This window comes from Chaetura pelagica, unplaced genomic scaffold, assembly GCF_000747805.2.
Source record: "Chaetura pelagica isolate M959 unplaced genomic scaffold, ChaPel_1.0 scaffold33, whole genome shotgun sequence".
Taxonomy (NCBI): Eukaryota; Metazoa; Chordata; class Aves; order Apodiformes; family Apodidae; genus Chaetura; species Chaetura pelagica.
Window position 1 is genome coordinate 1,038,443 of NW_009952874.1, and position 27,656 is coordinate 1,066,098.

Genomic DNA, 27,656 nt, shown 5'->3' on the forward strand with positions numbered 1-27,656 from the left:
CATCTGGAGATGAGAAGGAGCATCACATACATGAAGAAAATAGTCCACCAGTGTAGCTAAATTTGTTATTAAGGACTTTTAAAGATCAATCACCTTATTTCTTGACCAGAAAGTAAAATAGAGTCATCATGGAGTGCACAATCCAAAGTATCAAATGAACACTGCCTCACAAGTCTTTGGATGTCATTCTGCTCAGAGGGGTACCAGCTCTGCCTTGAGGGACTCCTGCCATGTGACTGCTCTTTATTACTCTTGTGCACAGAGCATTATAAACATCTGACTGAGGAGAAGAACCTGAGAGACTTCTGTATGAAAAGGCAATCACTGCTTGCTCCCTGCTGCAGGTACCTTACACAGGCAGACTTATGACAGTGTTGAGCAGACATTCCAGTGTTTGTTGAAAAGAAAAAAAAATAATCTGTTGGGGTCTTGGTGGTAAGGTATTACCAACATGGAAGATCAAATCTATGCATTTTTATCCTAATTTAAAACAGATGTAAACTGAAAGTCACAAAGTAATAAATACGAACAGATTTGGAATTTCAGTTTCATGCCTTAATTCAAGCCCAGTTACTCCATCAATGTCAAAGTTTGGAGAAAAGGAGCAGATGTGTCATTAACTGTTGCCTGCCATTGCTAATTTCTGCAGCTTTCTAACAGAAACTGCAAAACAGATTTGTAGCAGGTCAACTCCTCTCTTCAATAAGTTTATCACACCCGCTGACAAACTGACTTGAAGGGGTGCTGCAGAAGCTCAGGAGGAAATGTTTTCAGTGTGAAGTAAAGACATCAACCACAACCAAGTGTGCTGTACAGTCCATTTATGACACTGTGAGAATAATTTTCCAAACTGCAGATTGTATTTTGGAAAGCACTCTTCTCTCTTCTCCCCTGCGTGCATGACATAAGGCACTGTCTGACATATTTAGCCTTTTCCCCCCAGATGTCTGGCATATGGTCTATGTCTTCCTTAATGTAGCTCCCACAGAACTCGTTGTGCTGTTTAGAAGCGCAGTAGTTTGCATAAATGAAATTTCTAAGTTACCAAGCCCAAAGTCAGCATTCTGTCATAACTTCAAACAAACCACATAGCAACTGCTTTGGCAAATCAGAGCTGAGCCAGATGGTGACTGGCTGCTGCCTGGGTCCCACTTGGCAGCTGAGAAGGAGGCAGACAAAAGGCGGGGAGGGGGGAAAAGCACATACCAACTTCTGGAAGTGTACTAAGAGGTCTGCCTTCTCATTAAATTGCAAATATGCTGATAATGAAAATCACCAAAACACAAGCAATAAACCTCACCTCACAAGACCACCAGAAAACACATTTTTAAGTTTAAGTCTTTTGAGTACATTTGGCATTCTAGATTTCCTTTCTGCTGTGACTGCATTACAATGAGTAACCTGAAAAGAGCAGCTATTTCAAAGTCAATTCATACCACAACCATGTTCTGACATTTTATTCTCAGGCCTGGACTGCAGGCATGTTATCCGTCTACAACCAGACCGTGAAAAGCAGCAAAGGAAATTGTTCTACTATTTATTTCCAGGTTTGAGAAGCAGCTTAGGAAATTCTTAATGTGGCAAAAGTATCTGTTGGCCCGTTAACCGGTTCCTTTCTTACTAACAAAAAGTACAAGTCTAACTGGTATTGGACCTGACTAGAGAATCTACAGAGTTGTAAATCAATTTGAGTTGGTGAAAACTGGTTTCAAAGCAGCCTGCAAATACAAAAGTTAAGGTAGAAGAAATACCCTATGAAATATTCAAGGTCACTTCCATTCACAAAGGACCTTAGTGAAAGAGGATTTCAATTAAAAGCACAATGAGTACAATGCATTTTTTTTTCTGCTACATATGGACCTGTTGGGAGTACCATTTTGCTTTAAAGAACCATTTGATAAGAAGTCAGTCAGTTATAGCTCATACTAAATCATCATACTTGGAGACTACACGTGAACATTTTGGAAGTAAAAATCCCATCATGCAGCAGCATACCCAGACCCAGTTTTGTGACAACACCAAAATTTTAATTACTGGGGAGGGGGAACCCCATCCCAGCCACTAGATGGCTGTCAAAGCCCATCAGTCATCACGAACAAGTGTCGAAGAAGTTTATGCACGGTAAAGGTGGGCAAGGCACACCCTGCTTTGCCTATTTTGTGCTGAGCTTCTTTTCCATTCAAGTAAATTCCACTCAAGTTTAAGTTCACTCCTAAACAAGCAAAGAACAGGTCGAGTGTTTTAAAGAACAGCATATGAAACCATTTCAATATTGCACAACCACATACACCTCATTTTGAAAAAAATGCCTGGAAATTCACTGCTGCTTGGTTTGCTGTTTTAAGTAATTCCACATTACTGTACCTGCTGTACTGCTGTCATTGACTTCTGGTTTGCATCTTGCATGTGAATAAGGAAAGTAAGGCTTGGGCATGGAACTAGGTCAGGTAGAACAAAAATAAATAAATAAAGAAAATGACACCTTAAAAAGAGAAAACTTGTGGGGGGGGTTGGGTGGGCGGGATGGAGGAAGAACACAATGTCTTCTGAAAAAAATATTTCAAAAGAAAAGGGTAAGAAGGGGAGAAAAGAAAGACTACTCCACCGTGCAAACAAGAAAGCTTGCTGAAGCTGTAAACCTAAGGTCTTATTTTTCCTTTTCCCAAAAGTTTACTTCCCCAAAGTATACTCTCCTGTTCCCAGTCACTGCTTATAGACAACCTAATATGGCAGCAGCCAACCTTACCTCAGCTGAGGAGATGGCAGCTAGTTGATAGAAAGTACATTTCCCAATGCCTTACTTGGGAAAAAAGTGTCCTGAGCAAAACGTGAAGATATAGAGGGTTTTTGCAGACATTAACAACTTTGGTTCATAGATGAAATGGTAAGGGAAAGAAAATTATTTGACACCAAAGCAGTTCCATTTGATTGTGTTTTATCTAGTTCTACCAATGTGATAATTAAAGGAGTCTAAGGGTTGATAGACCTATGGCAGCAGGGAACATAGTCTAAGAAAAGCAGAAAAGATGATGACTGGTAATGAAAGCAGTCTGCCTGTTTTATGCTTTCTTCTACCAAGAAAGACTTCTTGATGCATACTGTAACCAAACCTCTATGCTTTTACATGGTTTAACATAAAAAGACTGGAACAGAGAGGTAGGGTCATTTAATAAAAAAGGGCTGGAAATAAAATAGCTTGTGAAGGTACCTTCTCATCCTCTCTTTTTCAACCTGGTGCTAGTTTGCAGAAAGTGTAAGAAAATAAAAGATTACATAGGCACCGTGGCTTTTTTTGTGTGTGTGTTGGTTTTTTTTTAATCTAGAATATGAGAAGCTAAGTTGCAGGTTTTGAATTACAAAATTTGATCCTTCTGACTCACAAAGCAAAGGTGCAGAAGTAAATCAAAGTGAAAGACTATGTGAGCTAACAACCATTTTTCAGATGTACTGTTGTGCATATGCACTGCCTGCCAAGAGAGGGACAAGAGGATCTTGGTGTTAACAATCTTTGATTGTCAGCCTGTTGCAACAATAATGTAGGGCTTGATGCAGTTCCCATTAAATCAATGGAAAAAACTTCTCATTTACTCCAATAAGAGTCAGACTGCCTGTTTTGTTTAGCTTTTGTTAACTTTTTTTGACTGCTAATAAAGCATTATCTGAATTACTGTGCCACGCAAATTACAATGTAAACATCAATTATTTTGAAAATCAGATACTTTTCAGGAGTGCTGCTAAATACAAAACCTATTTTACATTTGCTGCACAAAAGCAATTCTTGTTAATAATGATTAACACACAGTCTATATAAGTACTTTACAGTACACAAGGATAAACCTAGAATCCCTTACTAATAAAAGACTGAACTGATTCACAATTCACTTAATATTAGATATTTGGCTTTCAAAATAAAATCAACTTTGCATTCAGACATTTCCATTCAGAATTCATCATACAGCTTAATGAAGTCTAGATAACACCTACAACACAACAATGCACTTAAATCCAAGTAACCTGGTCTTCTCTTGGAAACATTAACCACTAACAAGGTCTGTAAGACAGTCTTAATTCACTAATGGTCACAATAAATTCATGTTCTCTTGGTGGCTTCAAATCAGTTTAAGTCTTCCTGTCTAGCCAAGAGCAACAAATGACATCCACAGATTCACCCAGAGTATCATGCAGATGAATTATTCATTACGGGACTGTCTAAAAGAATAACTAGCACAGATATTCACTCACCTAAAACAAGATTACTTTCTTAAAGTCTGTGGCTCTGTTTTGTTTTATGCAATCTGAAGGTCTGGTTGAACATTTCATTTTGCATTTCCCTTATGATTTCCTAAGGAAAAGTTATTTGGCTTACATGATACTACTGGTTGTACTGTAACATCTGTGTCCCCAGATCCATTTTATTGCAGTGGCTGATTTCAGCCAAGTTTTACAGACACCTTGTGAGAAACCAGGACACTAAGACAATTAATTGTGCTTCTGCAAATTCTGTGAACATACACAGGTTAGGAAGAGGGGGAGTTCAGAGTCAGTGCCCCACCAAAGTTCCCTCATAAAACAGGTATGTAATAACAAATCTCTCTCATACTTTTGGGAATGTGCACAAGCATACAGTTTAAAACACAAACCTGTAGGAAACCAGATTTCATAAGAATTGCTTCTTTGGAAAAGAGGTGCAGAGCTCTTGCGTAAAAAATCCTAGAGGACAATTAGCAAAGTTGACAAGAAATTAGTATTTTTAAAAGCATTCCACAGATTAAAAAATATTGAATGGTCTTAATTCCGAATGAGTTTTTAGTATGATTTTTTGGTTAGTCATCCAGACAAGGAGCTGAAATACTTTGTGCCTTGTTTCAGAAGTATAAAAGTCCCAAGGTGTTCTCCTAAACAATGTAGATAATTTTTTTAAAATATGTATTTTAGGACTGGAATGTTACAGACACAATGTTTTTTCCTGCAGAGTCCAAATAACATTACATATTAATAAATACTGGTAAGTATCAAGGTGCAAGTCAGCTTCCAATCAGAAGTTTAATTAACTGTTGGAATTGCTATAGCAGTTAACCAAAGCCTTACTGAAGATATATACTCTGTGGCTGACACTAAGGAGACAGAGTTCACCCTCTTCAACTGAGCAAATCCAACCTCTGAGCTCTAAACAACTGTGCAGAGACAGAAAGCAACAGCAAAACAATATACCCTGACTTCGGAAAAGAGGTAATCTCCCCAGTAAAGACTCCTCTGAATAAATTTTAAATTAACATCTGAAATATACAACTCCTTCTTCCTTGTTTCCTTAACTGGATGGAAACAATGCTATCCTACATTTGGTTTGGTAGTCCGTATTTTCCCAACTAACAGATTCATGTATTTATGTCTCCATCAGTGTGAAGTAGTTTTACTTACCTTTTTATAGATAAAGTTCATTTCCAACACAGAACAATCAAGAACAATGTTTCATTACAAGATTGAACACATGCTGGATACAAATGCAGAATATACTGGGATCCCTCCCAGTAAAAAGGATTTTTCTTGCTGGTCCCACAGCACTATCCAGTATTTATTACACTGTTCAATTCCCTAAGAACATCTGATTATGCTATATCTGCATATTAACTTCACTGTTCCTGAGCTACTGAACAAGACTCAGCCCACCTATACACCCTGTCATGTGTTACAGAAAGGGCAGGGAACTCTGCAGCAGGCACTTCACTGAAAGATCAGCCAGGCTTGCCCTGTTGGTTACTGCACAATCCAGGTTCTGCATACTTCAAAAGCATTAGTTAAACTAACTCACTAGAGATATCCCATGAATGAGGTTAGATGTAAACATGTTTTTATTTTGTTTTTCTCTGTTTTCAATGTTTCACAAGCAGGATGGCTGGACATGTTGCTTGGTGCCTGTTGGAGAACAGGGTGAGGGAGTCTGAAGAGCCTGATCTGCCAGCAGAGCTTATTCAAATGTTCTTTGATGACAGGAATCAAGCCCCAAGCAGGAAATAAAATTACTTCCAAATGTCTAAGGCTGTGCATAGATTGTAATGGGGTGGCATTCAGGGCTTGCCTGAGAAAACACTGTCGCAGATTTCAGCAGTTGAAGTAAATACTTCAAAAACTGAAGCCTGTAGTGGGGTGCTGGGTCTCTGCTGGAGCACACATGGCCACAAAATGCCCTACTTGGACCTTTGTCATTCATTGTTACAATGAAGTCACTTCAGCTATAGCCACCTGTACCACCTTTCCTCAAGATTCAGGGCAGAAAAAGCCTAAAAAGAATGCTGATAGTGGCTAATTATTATGCTTCGTTATTTCAAAAGAGACTTTAGGCAACAGAGGTCATTTGTTTTTCTAAGCAAAGTTTTGGAACTCATTTTTTACTCTGGGATTATATTTTTAAGTGCAATCACTTTCATTTGTATGCAGACAGGCTAGTCCCACAGAAAGAGCAGATTCTTTTGGTGGGGAGCTAACTACAAGGATGTGCTGCGAGAGCATTTTGTCAGTGGAAGCAGAGCAGTGCTGCTCAACACTTACAAATTCAGCAGTGCAAGCATTGTTGTTAAAATTCAAAGAGAATTAAAACTGCAATTAGTACATTTCCAGAAATGTAACTGCCTTCATTCTGGAAGTAAATTAAACATTCCTTGCTGGTGGGAATTCTGGCCAACTGTTGGTACTACATACTAAAGCAAATCCTATCAGGACATAATGCGTCTGATGTATTTAAACCAAAGTCTAAATCAGCAAGATAACAATGAAAATGTAATATTCTTCTACTGTCTACTTTGGCTCAGTCTTCTGGAATCCGTGAATGTTTGATTTTGGTCTTTCCAAAATCCAGTCTCGGACTGGTGTGCCTCAGTAAAAAACTTTGGCTGCGAAGAAAGTCCTCTCAGCTGCTTCCTTTGCCAGTATCAAAGAGATAAGGTTTCCACTCCAGTAAATTTGGATTCCTGTAGTAAATCCATCATCGATTCACAAGAAGCCATCTTGGTTGCCCCACCAGCAGGAAACCAATTGCCCAAGCAACAAGCCCTTCAGTGGAAGGTGACTGTGTCACCCAGGTTCTGCAAGAACCATCTCTTGTTGGTCCCAGCTCTGAGCCTTCAGGTACATCACCATTATGTAGCCACCACCTGGACTTTGAACTGCCAACCATTACTCTTGGACCTCAACAGCTCCACCAGGTTTTCATTCACATTGTTGTCCACCCATTCAGTGCCATACTGAACGTAGGACTGAAAACTTGCCCCAATCTGCCCACAGATGCCATGGGAGAAGGCATATAAATTCTTGCCAAACTACAGGTAAACTGCATTCGCTGTTCTTCCTTTGTTCACCAAGCCAATTATCTCATTGTAGATTTAGCTAATTCAATAGCAAAGGGAGATTAATTTAATATATAGCCCCTAACTGCAGTCTGATCCTCTCTTTTCTGCACCCATCTAATAAAACCCTTACAAGCTCCACTCTCCTAGTTTCACATATGCTATAAAACTCTGATAAAATAACTATGCACTGCAAAAGAACTGGTTTGCCTTCCTTGTTTTGTAGGATTTAGCTCCTTTGAAGTCAGACAAAACATACATGTACGTCTTGCTGCTACTCAAACATCCCCATTCTTTGAAGCTATACACATCAAAGTTCAGTGGAAGCCTGTCATTACACATTGCCTTTTCCACAAAGCTTTTCTACATTGTGGTTTAAGAAGTGGACTCATGTAATCCCCTAAATGCATCCTTGCTAGCTAATATCACCCTCTTCTTCAACTAAAAATAAAGATTTGTAATTACTAAGAAAATTCAGTTCCATAATTAAAAATCCTTGCATTCCAGCAGGCTCAGCATTTCAAACTGAAGTGAAAACTGCCCAGTGTTTGGGTGGAGTAGGAAGGTATTGCTGGAAAGCTATACACATAATATGCTGCTTGTACAGCAAAGCTATTCATTTGCTGGAACTCTGGGCCTCTGAGAAACTATAAAAGAAGAATGGCAAACAAAAAAAGTCTGCAAAAATCCCAAAAACAAAGCCTCTGTTTCTATTCTGCTAACATTACCTTTACCACACTTCAGACAGCCCAGTCAGCAACTTCTGGTTTCAAGATGACATGGAACAGGCTTGGGCAGCCTTCTGGGTTATCCTTGGTGTTCTCTGCACAGCATCAGGGATGAAGGTTATAAAGGAGCAGCCTAGTTTTAAGTGTCATCTAAAGTCAATCATGTACGTGATTGAGCAATTCAGGTGCATTTCATGCCTAAGAGAGGGTTTAACTTCTACAAAAGGTAAACATCTTTTTTATTACTTGCAGATTTAGGAGCAATAAGCAGTTTCCTTCTTTCAGTGCCTAAAAATAACAATGTCAGCAAGTGACAAGTGAGCAACGCTCAGTTCATGTCTATAAATGTTAGGAATGAGAAAATTCTTGAGAATTAATATAAAAGACAATTAGCACCAGCCAGTAACATTTCTACAATATTTTTTATTGTTGGAAAGCACTGAATTACTGAAGTACAAAGGAAGGTGCTTTTATTAGAAACATCCACTTGAAAACTCTTCCTTTTGCTTTCAGGATGTTTGAAATCACCTATTTCTGTCAAGAAAACATTGGGGTTTGCTAGAGAGATCTTTATACCAAAACAGCTTTGTAAAAAACAGACATCTAAATCAAGCTGAGGAAAAATGTTTTCATTGACCTGACCCAATTCTATCTTTTTCATCACTACTGAGTCATGAGACTTCTCCAAAGCTGCCTCAGTTCATCCTGACTGGCTAGGGAAACCCCAGATATTTATAAACAACTTCCTCTGGCACAGGCTAGTGGTTGTCTACTGCAACTCCCAAGATATCTTCAAGTACACTCTCACTTCTGTAGACCAAAATACTTAAAATTTAATACCTACAAGGAGAATATGGCTGGTCTGAGGAAGAGTATCCTAACTTCATTTTCAAAGTGTTGCATAACTTAATTACATTTAAGAAGGAAGTTTAAACAAAACCCAGTTTCTTACATTGCCTTTATGCAACAGTGGGAAATGGTAACATAAACCTTGTAAAGTTAATAAGGCATGGTTAGAAAACCCAGAGTGAAATAAGAATTAGAAGTATCTTTTTCTATTTTGGGACTCTCCACTGCTGCATTCTGCTTTTAAATAAAGTTACATACTTTTATTTGAATTTCATTTTTAACTTGGCTTTGGTATTGGCCTACTTCTTGGTCCAAACATATTAAAAATGAGCATTTTAAAAAAAAAACAAAAACACCAAAAAATGCTAGCAAAAAAGAAATTCTACCCACACTGATGTATCTAGATACATAACACAGATAAATATTCTTTATAAAGATACATACCATCTATTACTTTGCTCTCCCTTCAGGATTACGGTTTCTGAGACAGAGGAAATTAAAGGCTTTCCTGCAGGCTCTTCTGCTCTTATTCATTGGACATCCTTCCATACTTCTGGATGAAGACTTATGAACTTTTGTCAGGCAAATAGTCCATACTAAAAAGGTTTTGAGTTAATTAAAATTCAAGCAGGGATGCAGAGTTTAAAACAAAACCAGCCGTCATCACCTCCAGCTACTGTTTGCTTTGAACTTAATCTAGTTTTTATTTCCCTTAGCTCCTCTTTTGAAAACTACTTTATCATGTTTCAGATCTTTTTCATTTTATCTTACTATTGCTTCTTTGATATGAGCCTTTAAAGCCCAAGAACGCAGCATCCAAGTTACAAGAACATTCTTTTTCCAAGGCAAAGCTCTGGAAATGAGTACAGATATATTTCTGCAGCAGTTAACTCTCACAGCAGATTTAGGAGCTGCAATCAGATGCATGTAAATGCATAAAATACAAAAACATTGTGTATTTACCCTTTTGCAAAAGATGGAAAATCTGTGAGAGCATCCATGCTTAAGGGATGCATCTTAGACATTAGACTCAAGACTTTTGGGAACAGTTCAGGGTATGTGGGCACTCTAGTGTGACTGTGCCCCATCATTGCTGGTGGAAATGTTCAGTTTTTCATTGCACTCAAATCTGTATAAACAACACATGGAACTCAATTGACTTCCTATGTGACCAGACCTGGTTTGGTCTTTGAAGTGGTAATCACTGGAAGCCAGGAATTCTGCGCATCACCTTCAATTCAGTTTAGCAGGGAAATGTGTGTCCTAGTTTACCCATCTTAAAAATTACATTATAGAACATTCCCATCTGGAAAAAAATAAGCCTTTGGGGACAGAGCCGCTGGCATCTAAAGACAACCGTTAACATCAGTAGGATTCAATCCCATGCAAAGCATTACTATGTTACATTTAGAGGCACTGACATTTCATGATGCATCACATCACCTCAGCTCCCTATAAACACCTTTCAGTACAGGTTTTTTCACTTTAATGCAGTAGATCTTTAGAAGTGACTAGTCACAGTACATGAAATGCAGCATAAGAACCACCCAATTACTTTTCAACCTTACAGTTTGGGGCTTTTCATACAGGACGTATGGGCCCCTCCTTTAGGGCCCTGCAGGCTCTACTTGAATGGGGACTTACAAAAGGTTTTTTTATTTAAACAATATTATCTTACTGAAGAAGCAGCTTGGCATCCAAACATGATACAAGTCCATTCATAAGCTCTCAGGTATTTTTTCAAGTAACTCCATGAAGAAGCTCAAATAATGTTTTGCTTGCTTCAGAGAAATTCCAGCTTATCACAAGCTCACCTGAGATTTTCAAGGTCTTACTTTTCCTAAGAATGCATTACCTATCTTTATGTCCCTACATAATTTCATTTTCTGAACCAGAAAACCCTTCCGCTTCATTTTCTTTGCCCAAACTCAAAATTCCTCCTCTGAAACTCGGTTTTCTTTCCCAAAGAACAAAGCATATCTTTGCTTTACTTTATCACCTTACATATCTTTGAGTGTTACATCAATAAGATACTTTAACATTGCAATTTCCCATTCAAGAACTACTCAATAAAATTTTGTAAGCATCAGCAACTCTATAGCAAGAAGTAATCCACAAGACCTCAGTCTACTAGAAAAAAGAAATCATTGCTACCCAATAATTTAGGAGTAGGCAACTACTTGCCCCTTTTTTACCATCATTTTAGAAATAGGAATCCAGTTCAGCAGAGTACTAAATACACTGGAACATGCTCTTGGTAACAACAGTAAAGTCCAAGGCTCATTATGATCAAGAGGACAGGAGTGAGATCATTATCTTGATTCTTCAAAGCCTGTAAGGTATTTATGTTCATGTTCTTTTAAGTAGTGGCTTTATTGCCCAAATAATTATTCCCACTTCTGTGTTAAATAAGACTGGAATGTCTTCATGCAAATGTCTACCCACCTGTTGAAATTCAGTCAGTCTGGGTTGTTATACTTTATTGCCATTATCAAGTTCATCACCAAAGGTACTCACATTTACCTGAAGAAAAAGGCTGCAAGTACAGTGTTGCATTCTCAGCTGATTCAGAGTCACAGCTCTGAAAAATCAGTAGCTGTCAGTAAAGTGGATCTTCTCCAGTTTATGCCCGCTAAAGATTTTTACTTTTGGTCCCTCAATCAGCATCTGGTTTTTACATACATATCGATCATTCTGTTCTAAGAGTGTTCCCAGGGAATTGGAAATAGCTAGCATCTATCCATAAAGTACACCAGAGGTTTGTGATAATTTCCAAAACAGTGTCCTATTGCTAAATTTATTCACACTAATGAAGAAATGCAGTATTGCCAGTGTCCTTCCTCACTACTTCCTTCTCCACCAGTGGCCTGTGCTAATGTAGCTACTCCCAACAATTTTTCGTGCAGCTAAGGCCAAATAACGCCAAATGTTTCATCATTATATTGTTTTAAAAATATCATTAATACAATCAGGTTAGTTGGTTCCTACCTAGGAACAAATTAATTAGTGCCTTGCTAACATGATACAATTTTCTAAAATAAAATGCACCACAGAAAATAAGGAATGATTGCTTCAGACACTAGTGCTTTGTAAGAGGGACAGAGCACCCACAGTGATAGGTGTCCAATAGTGGACCTGCAAGTCATGAGCCACATGACTGAGCTGCACACACACTGAGACAAGATATGAACAACAAACCAGATGTGCAGCAAGACAAAGCGCTTTATCTCATGCCAGGCAGAATTGTCATGCACATGCTGCACCCACACCTGCCAAATAATGAACAGCTAGTACTCAGGAGCAGCTTTCTAGCTGCTTTCAAGCATAGCTTAACTTCTGCCTTACAGATAATAGTGATCTAAAAGAAAACTGCTAACACATCAACACGAATCTCCTTGTTAGAGTGCTTTGCTGCCTAGCTCTTTTGAAAAAAAAATCGTGTGAGAGTTCAGACTTTCAGTAATGTTACAAAGTATACTAGATGCAGGTAGTGTACTAAATTTTCTACTCGTACACGGCCCACAAGACTTTTTTCATACCTTCTCCAGAACTTCAGCACTGAGCTGGCAACACAGCATGAATTAATTCCTCTGTACTTTGATTCACCAGGGCTTTACCCAAAGTTTAAAACAAAATTCTCCAAGGCTTAAGGTCTCCTAACATCTACCTGTTGTCATGAATCTATTACGTGTGACAAAGGCAACAGAGTTGCATTAAATGACAAACTTCCACAAACTGAATATACAGAACCTCATCCTTAGTTTGTATGAAGGGGTGCAGGTGCACTGAAGTTCATGCATCAACACCAACACTGGTGGACTCTCCCACCATTTACCACAGCTCTTCAGCACAGCCATAGGCTGCACCATTTTTTAAAGAAGTGGATGAGCAACAATTTTAAGAGATGTATGTCTAAGTGTGGTCCTCTTTTGTATCCCTGAAGAATTACCAAAACTGATGAACTGGGAGAATGTAAAAAGGAATATAGCGTTTTGCCTCTGGAAATTAAATGCACATAAATTGATATATTAACTGCATGGTCTCAAAAGGGAAAATTGTCTTTCATAGAGCTAATTTTTATCATGTCAGTAATGGCACTCCTGCATGCTATAGGCATTGAAAAAGGAAGCAAAATATTTTTGTAGTGATACAGTTGACAGGAAAAGATAATAACCACCTTATTGGAAACAGATGGGTTACACTGCTAAGCTATAGATAAAGTTGTGTCAGCATTTCCAGAAAAGGCCTCCACATTTCCAGCACTTTTCAAGCTTGTAGGCAAGATTTCTACATCAACTAACAAGATACAATCCCAGGAGTAACCTGGAAAAATTGGGGGGAAAGTAATTCTTGAGCTAACACATGGAAAAGAGAGAACTGAAGCGTTTGCTGAGGCCAACATACAGAGAAAGTGGTAGCATTCCAGAAGCAGTTCACTGATTTCTAACAGAAACAAGTCACTGTGGAAGGTTGTGTCTCAGTCTGCTTCTGCAGATGTTTACGGCACAACTGCAGTGACTTCACTGATGCAGAATCCAAAACCACTTCGTCTCTGTCAAATATTGTCATATATGTACAAATACTGTGTCAAATAGGCATATACACAATGTATGTTTATTAACACCTGTAAAACAAGGACCCATTAAAAACTGAAAATAATGCAGATAAAAGTTATTTGTGATGTATGTAAAAGGTTAAGTCCTAAAAAATATATCGCTGTAAATCTTTATCATGGATGAGCTCTCACAGATTTAATTACTGCTGAAACCTCAAATTACAAACAACATTCAGATACATTTTAGAGAACATCATTTAAGCTTTGTCCTTCTCAGAAGTATTTAACCCTGAAAACTGTTCTAGAAATGGGAGTTAGGGTTCAACACGTGCTCCTCACTACATGACAGAATTTGCACAGAGCACTTGGAGGCAAAATCTAGAACTGATGATTCTCTATGACAATTTAATACATATACACAAAGTGTACCTATTGAAAACTAATTCATTTTTTATTATCTATGTTAGAAGTAGATCTAACAATGCTTCTCTCTCCACTCAGTTCTGGACCCAACCCAGAATTTAAGACTCCTCTCATTCAACAACCACGAAAACTTTTTTTACCTCATTAAATTTGGATCAGGGTCTTCTTTGTACACCTACATTGACAAGCTCTCTGTTCTTCTCCTAGAAGCTTTGGGGCATTCATATTTCCTCTTCTATTTTTACCACAAATCCCTCTTTGATAAGGAATTTGCTCAGTGCTTGACAGGGGAATTTTTTGCAGGGCTGGTTTTCTGTGGTTGGTGGGGTGAGGATATTTTTACTGTCCAGTAAGGCGCTGAATATTAATAATAAATTAAACATTGCCGATGTGACAGATGAAATTTGTGTCGGATGCTGTGAGCTACCACAGATACTCTCATATACAGAACAAGATAATGTACAAAGTGCAACAAAGGTTATACACCCAAAGACAGGTAATAGCCTTATATATATAATACATGTATTACATATGTATATATTATTATAACTATATATGTGTGTATGTATTATATAAAGATTGTAACTATACTTTTATATGTGTATGCGTATTTTTATATATGCATACATACACACATACATATAATTAGATCAGCTAAGTGTCTGGGAAACCCCTCAAAGAGGCAACTTTCAGAAACTGGAAGACTGTTGCTTTGGTTTGGAGTGAATTAGTAATCAACCTGAGCATTGAGCTCCATGACATTTTGGCAGGGGTATAGTCCCCTGTACAATTCATTACTAATAAGTGTGAACAGAAGAAACTGGTATAAATTTGTGCTCACACTGGGGCACAGGGGGGATCTAGTAATAATTTGGAAGACAGTGATTCAATAGATTTGTATCAACAAGGCTAGGGATGCAAAATATCCTTTCAATGTATTAGTAGAACAATGTAAGTTATGTAGTTTCAATGTTGACCCGCATAGCACTGTTCCACTTGTTTGGCATATACAGAAAGAGCCTTATTGTTTCAGGGCCCTTTACACTCTTTATATTAAGTAGAGCTGTGTAGTTTACACTCAACACAGTCTATAATTCAAATATAACTTAAAAAACTACAAAGCTCTGAGATTGCTAGTTGTACTTCACAGAATCTTTCCAAAAGTATGAGAAAGGTGACTGCTGAGTGAGACAGAGTTATGGCATTAATAGAGGAGTAAGAATAAATAAATATAAAAAGTCAGTTCTAAAGCAATAATATTGCGCAGCTGCTGAGTATCTGACCACTGAAATTAGTTAAAAATCTCAATATTCTTCCATTTTTAATACAAAATGCAGAATACCTTCACTCATCAGTTTCTTTTTATCAGAAAAATAGGCAATCTCTAAATATAAAAAAAAAAAATATTCCATGGAGATGATTGCAAATGATCAAACTGATATTATTACACTGTAAAATCATTCTTATACACTGGCATTCATTGGTTCTACTATACAACCTGCCACATGAATTACAAGCTTTTTTTTGGTATATATATGAGCTCTGTACACTATTGGAACCATGTGCTCCACAATTACTATACAGATTTTATAATTACATTTCAAGATCAAATTCAAATGATATTTCAGTTAATGGTGTTAACCTAATCTTTAATTATTATGTTAGTAGGACATGCATTGCTAATTTTTAAAGAAACAACATCAAATATGTAATTGAAATGGAGTACTCATTTGATTCTCAACATACTAAATTATTAGTCTCAAAAATAATTTCAATTCTCTGTAATTTCTTAGTTGGTTTACTTATTGAACCTAAATACACGTTCTTGTGTATTGTAACTACAATTTAATGTAATTTACATTTTTAGATGTGTAACTCTTCTATAAATCTGCCTGTTTGCCCTCTTAGAAGTTTTCTTCATTATGTGCAATTAGACTGAAGAAACAAGTTACAACAACAACAGAAGGCAGAACAGAGGAGGATCACTGAAGGTAGATCTCTGGTGTGAGGCCTGTGCATTCATACCTCATTGTGCTTGGTTTCGTGGCAGTTTCAGGACTCTTAGACATGCAAAGAAAACTAATTATAATAGAGCTGATCCAAGTATATGAAAAAAACCCAAAAAAAACCCCAAAAAACACACAACAACCAAACACCACACACAACCAAAAACCGAATACCACAAAAACCCAAATGCTAGGACAAGAGTTCTAGTACATATGAATGTTAAAGTAACAGTTTTCAAATTCTAAGTAACAAAAATCACATTGAGCTTTAATGCTTTCCTTGAGGCACAGGAGAATAATAAAGATTGTTTTATTATAGGAATGGACCAGCAGATAACAGAGATTATACATTTCAATATACTTCTTTTTAAATCCTAGGCAAATGCTGAGGTCCCAGGACTTGCAACAACATGCAAACAGGCAAGACATTAGACCCCACAAGACATATTGAGGCCCGCTGACATTATCAAGAAGCACAGATGAAAAACACATGTCCAAAAAGAACTGTGTTCAAGAGACCATGTTTTTCAATCAGATACATGAGGAACCATCAAAAAAATTGAAAGGTACCTTAGAAATTCTTGAGAAACTAGAAGAATAAGGCCCACCAAGTTTTATAATAATGATTCAATGAATAAAAACATAGTTTGGTAAAACACAGAATACTGGGCTGAAGAGTAAAGTAGGTGAGAATGAATAAAGTGTGATATACATAAGGCCAGAGAATAGATGGTCTAGCAGTCACTTTCACCTCCAAATATCAGAATCTAGTGAGTAATTTTGCACAAACTCAGAAAGTCCTACAGAAATTATATATTTACTCCATATTTACATTTGGGTAACATGATTTATTTATTTTTCATTCAAAACTGTATAATCTTACAGGGACCTGTACTGGTGCTACAGAAGTAATTCACTTAAATGTTTGGGAAGAATCATTCTCTAAATACTAGAGGAAAGTTTTAGGGTGATATCTATGGCTTACACATTAATATCATACTGCCTTCCTTATAGTGATGAAATTCCCTCTAAAAGACAGACCTACCATTTAAGTTTAAATGTGGTAAATACACAAGGACACACAACTTTTGCATTCAAGTGTGTATGCCCTGCCTTTTTATTACGACATACAGGACCAAGCAAGCTTTATTCCATGTTTTCTTTCTGAAACCTGAACTCAATATATATAGTGCAGTGTCTTGATATTAAGCAGTCATTCAAGAAACATGAGGTTGAGCCTTAACACAGGGATGTTATGAGACTCCTTTCAACTCATGGGAACTTCCCAGTCTCTACAAAGGAGGAGATCATTTTAACTCAGCACCAAGAGATCCCACCTCAGATAATAACAGAGGAAAACAGAGCTTCACTAAATCACAACAGACTGTAAGAATACATCCTTCAAGACTTGAAATCGAGGTAGGGTTTGGGGACATTACAGAGTGTTGAAAAAAAGCCATCAATTATACTCCTGTGCATTTTTGTAACGTGATTTTTCTGCATTTCTTAGCACACAGGACACCATGGGATACCTAATGTGAACTTACTTCACAGCAGCTAGCAAAGCACTCCCAGTCCTAAACAATAAGTTGTCCTCTCTTGACAAGTCAATAAAGAGCAGCAAGAAGGTTATTTAAAGACTGTAGAGGTTCTGCCTGCCCAGGCAGATGGAGTTTTCCCATGGGCATCTTCAAACACGTCTGCACAGTGCTCATAGGGTGAGCTCTTGAGCCTGGGGTACCTCAAGCATGGATCCTACAACAGAGCTGGAAAAGTGCAGAGCCAGCAGGATGCTGAGCCCTGCACTACAGCCAGGCACCAGGAGCTGCCACTCTGGGAACTGCCTGGATGCCTGTACCAATGCAGCAGTTTGAAGAGTCAGTGCCCTAAACCTTATGAATTCACTAGTATTTCATTACTAAATTAGACAGGTTACTTTTTTTTTTTTTCCCCACTATGGATGCTTACTGCCACTTTGGCACATTATATGCAAATTGGTTATTTTCCAGAAATGTTACATTTATTAGACTGTTACCATTTGCTTTGCAGGGTATCATTTCAAAAGCATGAGTTAATGAAACTATGAAACAGAGTTACACAGACAGCTATTTTCAAACAATCCTGAAACCAAAACATTGTCCTGTGGTTACTAAGACCCGTCGGAAACTTCAGATCTCACAGAGTAGTCCGAAAGAAACTTGACAAGAATGAGACACGGATAACTAATTACTTTTCCAATACAAAACAAAGACATATATTGTCCTCTAAATTGCTCTACCGCTGCTCATGATGAAATAACTGATGAGTCCATTTCCAAACCAAATGCTAAAATCTGGTTTAATTATTCTTTAATGTTTCTCTCACACTTCACAACAATCTGTTCTGAAAGCTTTAAAAACAAAATTGAATCATCTAACAAAGTATTTCTGAGAAGAAACTCAGCTTTGTTTAAAATAGCATAACTGTGTTTAAGGTAAGATTAGCTCAATTTACAGCATGATTAGACTTCTATTCCATTATTATACAAGTATTTTTTTGTATCCCAAATCCCCACTCATCCAAAAGCCACTGTACAGCTATTGTTTCATTTTCCTTCACTGAATGGCTAGTAAACCTCTGATTACTATCTCCAATAAGCACTTTCACATTAATTTCTACCCTCATAGAAAGCCTGCCAATCTCAAGAAACAAACGAGGCTCTGTGCCATGTTTTACATCTATTTTTATATAATAGGAGCTCATTTTTCTAGGCTGTAAGTGGTAGTTTCCTGCCAGAACCACCCATTCATACTGCAGCTTGTCATGGTTGAACACTTCAGAACAACTGGAAGAGGAATTATGATTTAACAAGTATCAAAACTCTCTACCTAGGAAAAGCATCGATTGAAGTTTTGCAACCTGGAGTTCTAGTTTCTGCTTCTACATCAGATGTTCCTATCAGCATGAAAGTATGTCTCTGAGGGCCATGACTACAGCTCAGTCTTGGATCTTCTCTCTTCAAAAATAAACAAAAAAATAAATAGATAATTCCTTCTAATGCCATATTGCCAAGAGCTGATGGCTAAGAAACCAAACTATTTACATAATTTTTATCTTTCATTTTCCTTGCTCTGCCTACAGGTTTAGGTTTCTTCAGTTACCTCATTAATAAGTGTAATAAAACACACCTAGCAAAACTCTTCCCTCACTACCAAAATACTTAGAGTAAAATTTATGAAGCTGACAGACATGAGCAACTTCTACATTAGAAGAAGGCTCCCTAGAAGTAACATATGACGTAGGGTCAGAAAGGAAGCATTTCATGCATTCCTCCAATTTCCTCTGTCTACAGCACATAGCATATTTTTAAATGGTTTGTTTCAACTTATTTCCAGACTTCATGTGTGTTGGAAAGCACAATGAATACATGCAGAGATATCTAACAACAACAAACAAAATCACTTGCCAGAACAACTTCAAAGCTCTAAGACTCACAGCAAAAATCAAAATGATGCTGCAGAAATTAATCTTCCAGCCTCTTCTATTTCCAGCTTACTAACAGCACTGCCTTTTAGTGTTATCTCTCATATGGTGAGTAGCAATGTGTCCTGCTGTTATTTACTAGCTTCTGGCACTACCTGCTAATCACAGCCAGGCTACAGATCTGACATTTCATCCCTAGGGCTCAGGTCAGTCCCCAGGAGATGGTGACAACCCTGCTTCAGGAAACAGGGGACATGACCCTACAGCACTCCTCTCCAGTCATGAACCGTTTTAAAACCTGAAGTAGCTGAATGAGACACACACTTGCACTTAACAAGCCCATTGCCCAAGACCAACTATTGTTAGGGAATTTTCTCTCAACTGCTTTTACAAGTCATTTCAATACTTTACACACCAATCTTTAATGGCAAACAGCATAAAAGTAAAGCCAGATTTCTTCTTCTTTTCCTATTTTACATTAAATAATACATTCTGAAACTATACTGAAACAGTTCTGAAAAAAAACAAACCTGAGCCTAAACCAGAATTTTTTAATAACCCAAAATAATAACTTCTTTTGCCAAGACGAACACTGATAAATCTATATTACTGACATTATTTATATTGTTTAACTGTTTAACAAAAGATATAAACACGGAGATGGTATCAAATGCTGCAAAATTTCTTCTAGGACCTTACTTACTTGGAGTAACACTTTAACACCACATTACAATTGCTGTTCTGATTTTCCACAGGTGGGGATTCAGTTTCTTCCTATGTTCAGGAGTTTGTGACTTCAAGGAATGTAAGCCACAGTCTGAAATATTAGTTTCTCTTTTTCTTTCCATTAATTAAAATCCCCTACAACACTGTAGTTTCTGATTTATGTATTACATTCTTTTATAACATCCTGCTCTGTGCAGGACAGCATATATAATAAATGGAAAACAGACACAATCATTCTGGCATTTCATTCATTCTGAGTTTTTTATTGATTTATATGCATGGAACTTCTTTCTTTCAAACAGTCCACTCTGGAAAGGTACCAGGTTCAACATACTCCACCTAACAGACATTTAGAATATGTTCTTAGCAGTTAAAAAAATTGATATCATACCAAAATAGCAGGCCAGTACGAGCTTAGGATGGTAGGATTACATTTTAAATAAATTCAAACTGATTAGAGAGTAGGCATCAAAATGTTTGTATTAGAAGTATACATTATCATTGTTAATAATTCTTCTGTCCTAATTTTTCTTCATCAAAGCATAGCAATACAAAGAGGTATTAAAGACAGAACCAATTCATTTAACTGTGTGAAACCAGCCATTTGTATGTCATAAGGATAAAACATTTTAGACTGCTGTACAAGAGGGAACATCTGGGACACATTGTGGTCAACATACAGAAGATTGGAAACTTTCCTCCAAGAAAGAGAAAAATAAGCAGGTTGGGGGGATTCTTGGAAAAGATTTGTTATTTTTTTCCTGAAGTTCACTGGTGTTGCTATCATGGCCACCAGTGTCTAGCCATACTCGATTCAAACACGTTTCTGAATTTAATCATGCAAATCTCTTTCCAGCCAGTTTTCCATTGTAACCTTTACAGCCATTATAATTGTGTCTACCAAACTTGAATTCACAAAATCATCCAAGTCCCCATTCCTACTATGCCTCATAATCAATTTGCTTAGCCAGGTAGCTTCAGTTTATAAGAACCAGATAAAGTTTGAACTATTATGTTCATGCCAGGAGGTATCCATGCATACATCTGAAACACCAGCAAGTATTTTGTTCTACTTTCTCATTGAGGCAAGATGTAAAAGGAACTACCCCAAGTGCCCTGATATTCCAAACCTGAGCCCTGAGCAGATGGCATCAGAGTAGCCTTCTAAGCCATTCACCAACATTTCTTCCTGATAAAAAATGGGGCACAAACAGGATTGTAGAAACTGGTCTTTTGCTATAAACATGAAACTGGCATGTAGTTTGGACCTGCACCTCATCCCTTCAATTTAAAGAAAGCTAGAGGAAAAGCAATTTGTTGGTGGTGAACTTTTATTTCTCTAGAGTACTCTGCTATAGAGTGGGTAGAACCATAGAACAGCTTGGATTAGAAAGGACCTTAAAGAGAATCTAGTTACAACCCCCTGCATGGGCAGGGACACGTCCCACTAGACCAGATTGCTCCAAGCCCCATCCAACCTGGTCGTCAACACTTCCATGGATGGCACAGCCACACCTTCCCCAGGCAACCTGTGCTAGTGTCTCATCACCTTCACAGTCAAGAATTTCCACTCTTTCAGTGGAAGAGCCCCATGTCCTTCTTGTGCTAGGGGCTCTAGAACAGAACACAGTATCCCAAGTACAGTTAGGCCCAACATTATTAAGGGCCCACATATTAAAAAATGTTGAAAAATCATTAGCCAAGGGATCAGCTGCTCTTAGCAAATCTCCCAGGGTTTCCTTTCTTTCAGTTACTCCACTTCTGCATCCCACTTATTTTGTACCCAAAGAACTAGTTAAATACAATGACAAATTGAGAAGGCAACATTCCTGACAGCAACAGTTACTAACCCAAGCATAGAAAACACTCAATATAAAATCTACATTTTAAGTGTCTTTTTAATTGATTACATCCCACCATAGTACAAAAGAACAAAAGCACATTTTCCAGTATTATAAACCTGAGATGTAGCCAGGGAGGCTATTTCATACAGAAACAGCAAGTTAAAAGTGCATCACCAGAAAATTGACAGAAATGCCAGATATCCACAGAACCTCATGCTGGCGTATAAACAGCCCACCAGCTGGTTCTGCAGGAGGGAGCTCCAGAGAGTTTTCAATCAAGTGTTTCCTGAACATGGTGCCTGCACGCTCACCACGCAGCCTGTTTGGAAACTGAAAAGCAGAGACATTCTATTTCCCTCGTGGCAATGCCTCACAGTTTGCTGCCTGTTACATTTCAACTACTTCAGGTTTTCAAATTGTAAAAACATTTAGGACTTGATCTCCAAGCAATGTTTTCCACTGTTACTAATCACCATATACCATATGTAAAATGCTTCCAAGTTTATTGATATATATGGCATTAATTAACAGAGAATCATAAAAGTTACAAATCACATAGCTTACTCAAGTCAGTGGGTCATGGGTGGTAAAACTCCCAAAAAAAGGTACTTTGAAAATGGGTTGGATTTTTCCAGAGTATTTTTCTTCACAAGTAATTATTTCCTATGGAGATGAAATAGCACAGCAAATGATCACATCATTTGTGATGTGATCCCCTTCTTTCAGTTTATAACAATAAAATGTATTTTATTTGCAGCGAGGAGCAAACAACTTAACAGTCTTCGCCTAGCTTGCACTAAAACACAAATCAACATGTGGGTAGCAGTGCTAATAAAAGAAAGTGAATTCACACAGTCCAAAGAGCTGTGTGTCTTTTACACTGTTTTAGAGACCATTACAAAGTTTTTCCTGTGCATACATCAGTAAACCACCCAAGAAGCTTAGGACAACCAGCCACATCTTTCAGCCCATGAACTGCACACTTTTAAGCTCATTAGGACAAAACAGCATTAATCCCCTATCCACCTATGGACTTAGTTCCTATACAAAGGATGACATGGTTTATAAAATACTGTCAGAAACCTTCCTATCTGCATTAGCTTTACACAAAAGGAAGGTTCTCTCATATTTCTCATTGTGTACCACCAACCAGCACTCCTGAGAGCAGCTTTCAGAAATCACCACATTACCAAAAAGGAAAAGGTGGCCTAATCATTGTAGCTATTGTGGTCTGGGCACACAAGCAAGAAACAACTTGTAGAAAGAGGTCTTTGATCTGATCTGTAACTGCAATTAGGAACACCAGACAAGCTTATCTCTGAACTTAAAAATTTGAGATTTTTCCTAGAACTTATTTCAAGAAATATCCATTAGAGCATCTCTCTTTTTCTCACATACACACAAAAATTAAGGTATAGTGCAGTACCAAGTACCTTTTTCAGAGACTGTTTCAAATTGATTATTTAAAAACTCTTGAACCTTATTTCATGACTGTCATTTACTTAATAAGTTGGGTATATATCATATTTTCTTACTGAAATGGCGTAACTGAACAGATTTGGAAATTTTGAAAAGCAAATTTACAAAAAGGCATTTAGAAAACATATTATGTTCCAGCCCCAAGCTTGAGGAAGAAAATTTCTAAAATAACAGCTAACTTTTTTTAATAAAAGAAAGAGGGGAGGGAGGCTAAAAACTTAAACACACACACAGAAAGACACTAAAAAAACAAGCTTATAATTTTATTTCTTTTTAACATGACTCATGATTTTACAAGGTTTTAGATTGGAAATACTGATTTCTGTTCCAGTAATTCTTGTAGAATAATGTATTCAGACTGCATATCCTTTCTTACAAAATCTGGGCACAGTACACTGTCTCTTGAATTTCAGTCCTATTCATTCTCTAAAATACTCCTTCACCATCCTGTAAAACTCTCTATTATTCTTTCAGAAAAGAAATAATCACCTCAAGGCCTGCCACTCTCTCTATTTAGGCTATCAGGTTCCAAATTAGTCCTACCCTGTTCATATTCCTTATCTAATATAATTGAGGTGAATTGGAAATTAATAAATATAGATAAGATATAATTCTTACTAAAAATATGTACCTACACAAATACAAATTTTGTTCCTTTGATTGGGAGGGAGCAGGATAGTTAGTTGTTTTTTTTTGGGGGGGGAGGTTGTATATTTGTTTTTTACAGCGGGAAAACTAGTATTAGAAAACATACTGTAAAATCCCAGTGGAGACAAGATGAACCATCACTGTAGTAACAGTATCTCACACAGTTAATTCACTGTAAAATCCAGGCTGGTTTTTTTATATTGGCACGTGTAAATGCATATTAATTATTTAGTGGTGAAAACACATCTTCTTAGCACTAAGGACAAAGCTATCTTTTTGTTTGGCACAAAATTAGTTTCCAAATTGATTTCATCTCACAAGATTGAAACACTCCATAGATTTATTTAGAATACGTAGAGTCCCATTTTGGTGGCTGACAATAACCCAGAAGTACCTTTGTTGTTCATTACTTAATTGGCACTTAATTAATTATCAATACACCTGCTAACCATTAAAACACTGCAGTTTTAACCAGCTCAAACTAAATAGGCAACAGACATCTATAAAAATAACTTAATTACCATTACACACAAGTTTGTTAATTAATTTCCTGTTTTAGAACTTAATTTTATGCCAATGACTGAATCAGAGAAGAATATAAATCTAAAAATCTAGAAATCAAGGAGAGATAAGAGTGCAACTGTTCATAGACAAGCCTTTTAACATAAACCCAATGGGATTCCACCCAAAGCTGAAGTCTAGAAAATAGTCATCTCAAGTTTAAAACTTCCATGTAAATTTATAGAAAATTTCTGTTCAAGTTGAAATAATCTGTCAAGGTGTTCTTGCATTATATGTTGTCCCTTGCTAGCAGTGTGTCCTTTACTGTTTCATCTCCTAACATTCAGAAAGGCCTGGCTTGAATGTATTCTCTTGACCTTCGGAAAAAGAGACCTTTCTTATGTTCCGACCACTGCAGCCTGACTCATTGACACTTTTCAAGGAAGGAAAAAATGCATGAGTCAAACTGTAACCAACACATTCCATACCTTATTACTATAGTAAAAAACACCCCATACCCAGGACCTGCACACTACCCCTGCAGTTAGCTGACTGCATGTCACAGTTTGACTCAGGTCTGACAACAATGCGCTCGACCCCCCCTCCCCCCAACCCAGGTAGGGAAGGAGAGAGAGAAAAAGAGAGAGACTTGGCTGGATTGAAAACTAAACTACACAGCTTTAATTAAAACACTAATGAATGATACAAGAAAATATATACAATTATATACAGATATATCCAGGTATGGGCAAAAAGCCTCTCGCCTTCCCCCCACCCCAGCAACTCCCACAGCACTTCCCTGAACTGGGAAGAGTCCCGAGGAATCCCGGAGCTGCTGCTGGAGAAAGCAGAGAGTTACGGGGGTCACGAGAGATCAAGGCTGAGGATCGACGGTGATGGATGAACAGAGTCCTCCCTGGACGCCGGCCATGGACGGAAGAGAAAGGGAGAAAAAGAAGGAAGGAAGTTGTCTTCTGTGATCTCTGACCTTCCTTTGAGCTTATGTAGATATATGGAATGGAATATCTTTGGCCAATTTTGCTGTCCGTCTAACTCAGCCTCCTACGGGGGGGTCACAGATCTCCCCGTAGTGTCTGAGCTGGTAGAGTGCAGGTGCAGCCTTGAAGCCTCAGTAGTTAGAAAAACATTCCACTGTCTTATCGGCCTAGCAGAACACACTGTTGCTAGCTACAAGAAAGCTCACTGAAGGAAAAAAAAAATCAGTAAAAAGAAAAATTGGCTTCATCCTGGCTCAAACCAGGACACTGCGTGTCCTAATGAGCCATAAGGAAGACCAAATACACTGGCCAGCTGCCTCCACAGCCACAACCATGTGGAGCAGAAGAATGGAACATGGAGTAAAAGTTTTAAACTTCTGAATTTCTCCTCCTTACCTTCATATGAGCCTTCCCTATATGAGAGGCTTTTTATCCTACTACCTTGAACCTTCCTTGGTTAAAGTCCTGCAGCTTTTAAGGCAGTGTTTGCTGGATTACACCTCCCAGCAGGGTCTGAGCCACACAGAGTACAAAGATGTACATCTGAAAATGGCGTGATGTAGCTTGATACCCTGTCACAGTAGATCCAGGCCCCTTCCATAGCTTGTAGGTGAGGAACAGTCACATCACCAAGACTCCCATGAGCTCCCATTGGATTTCACTTGCTGAAACGTGTGATAAAACTGCTGCAATGCCATTTCATTTTTGAGTCCACGATGACTGTACTTTTGTGACAGGGTTCCACAGTTTCTACAGAAATTACAGCCTTCCTGCAAGCATTTCACAGAGAGTATCCAGTAAATCTTAAACATCCCTCTAAATCTTTTAAAGAAAAACAATAAAAAGCGACTGGGGGTATCACAAGCTATTACAGCTTCCTACTTCAAACTTAACTAGTATAGCTTAATCCTCACAGGTTTCAGCACTATGCCATTTTCAGCACACTGGGAAATCCCAGCTAACCAACTCTGCACGTGTAAACAAGGCCTTGCAGAACATTTTTTGTATGGTCTTGTATATTTTTCCTCTGTAAAGCTGCACACACATCCCCTTTGGGCATGCAGACTCATTTGTTCAAACAGAATTGGCTACGTATAAACCATGGAGCTGCGGGAAGGTCTCAGCTGAAAACTCCAATGCAGATTTCACCGAGAAGTGAGTGGTCAATGCAATAACCACACACATGTGTTTATAAGCCAGTCTGCTCATCCCCTCTTCACATAAACAGAGAACATCCTCCCACATTTTGGCTGCAATTTAATCTCTCATTTCTGAAAGACTACAGCCTACTCCATATAAAATATGGTCTTAATAGCAGCTACATTTGGCAACAAGTGTCCTATCCGGTCATGTTTTAGACTGCAACAGCTAACTTTTCATTAAATGAATAAGATCTTCATGAGCTACACAGCATTAACTGTATTGCAGTTTTATGATATTAACCACATCTACTATTATCAGCATCAGATTGGGCCTTCTCATTTTTAGTCCTGGTTTGCCATTTCAAAAGGCTTTATTAGTAACCACGCTTTAATTAATTGCATGTGTTTCCCCAGTTTCCACAAAAAGCCTAACAGCAGCATTATGTCTATCAGAAGCATGTAAACATTCTCCAAATCCTATCATTGCTCCTACATTTTCCTCCCACAAAATGCACTCACATAAAACAGTTTAAAAGCACCCTATCACGAATAAATTAACATATATTCAAATTCAGGAGTGCCAAGTATTCATCATTTTTGTTGATCTAAGGACATCAAAGGAGACACTCCTTTTGTGCATTATCAAGCAGTTTGAACTTAGTTTACCTTCCCACCTTGTAGAAAACAACTCAACTATAAATAAAAGGGAGCACAGGTATTTTGCTGTAAAATCCCTTCCAGGTCACAAGAACAGAAAAAGCTCAATGATGAGTCCTGACCTGCCACTGGTTGCATGTTTACTGTCAGGTTCTGGCAGGTCTGCAGTACTCACAGTCAATTTTCCTCAAACTGAGATCCTGACATGTCAGATACACTATTTATATAAGGGAAGACTATCAGTTTTGTTGCTGCTTAATATACATCCTGGTACAGCTGAATTCCAGATTCCTGAGCT

The 27,656-nt window shown here is 37.8% G+C and overlaps 1 protein-coding gene across 1 annotated transcript in view; it reads right to left on the minus strand.

The window, feature by feature from the left end:
- The window catches only part of COL5A2 (collagen, type V, alpha 2), a 102,486-nt gene that overhangs the window by 46,169 nt on the left and 28,661 nt on the right, over nt 1–27,656 (minus strand). The gene's annotated exons all lie outside the window — the stretch shown is intronic.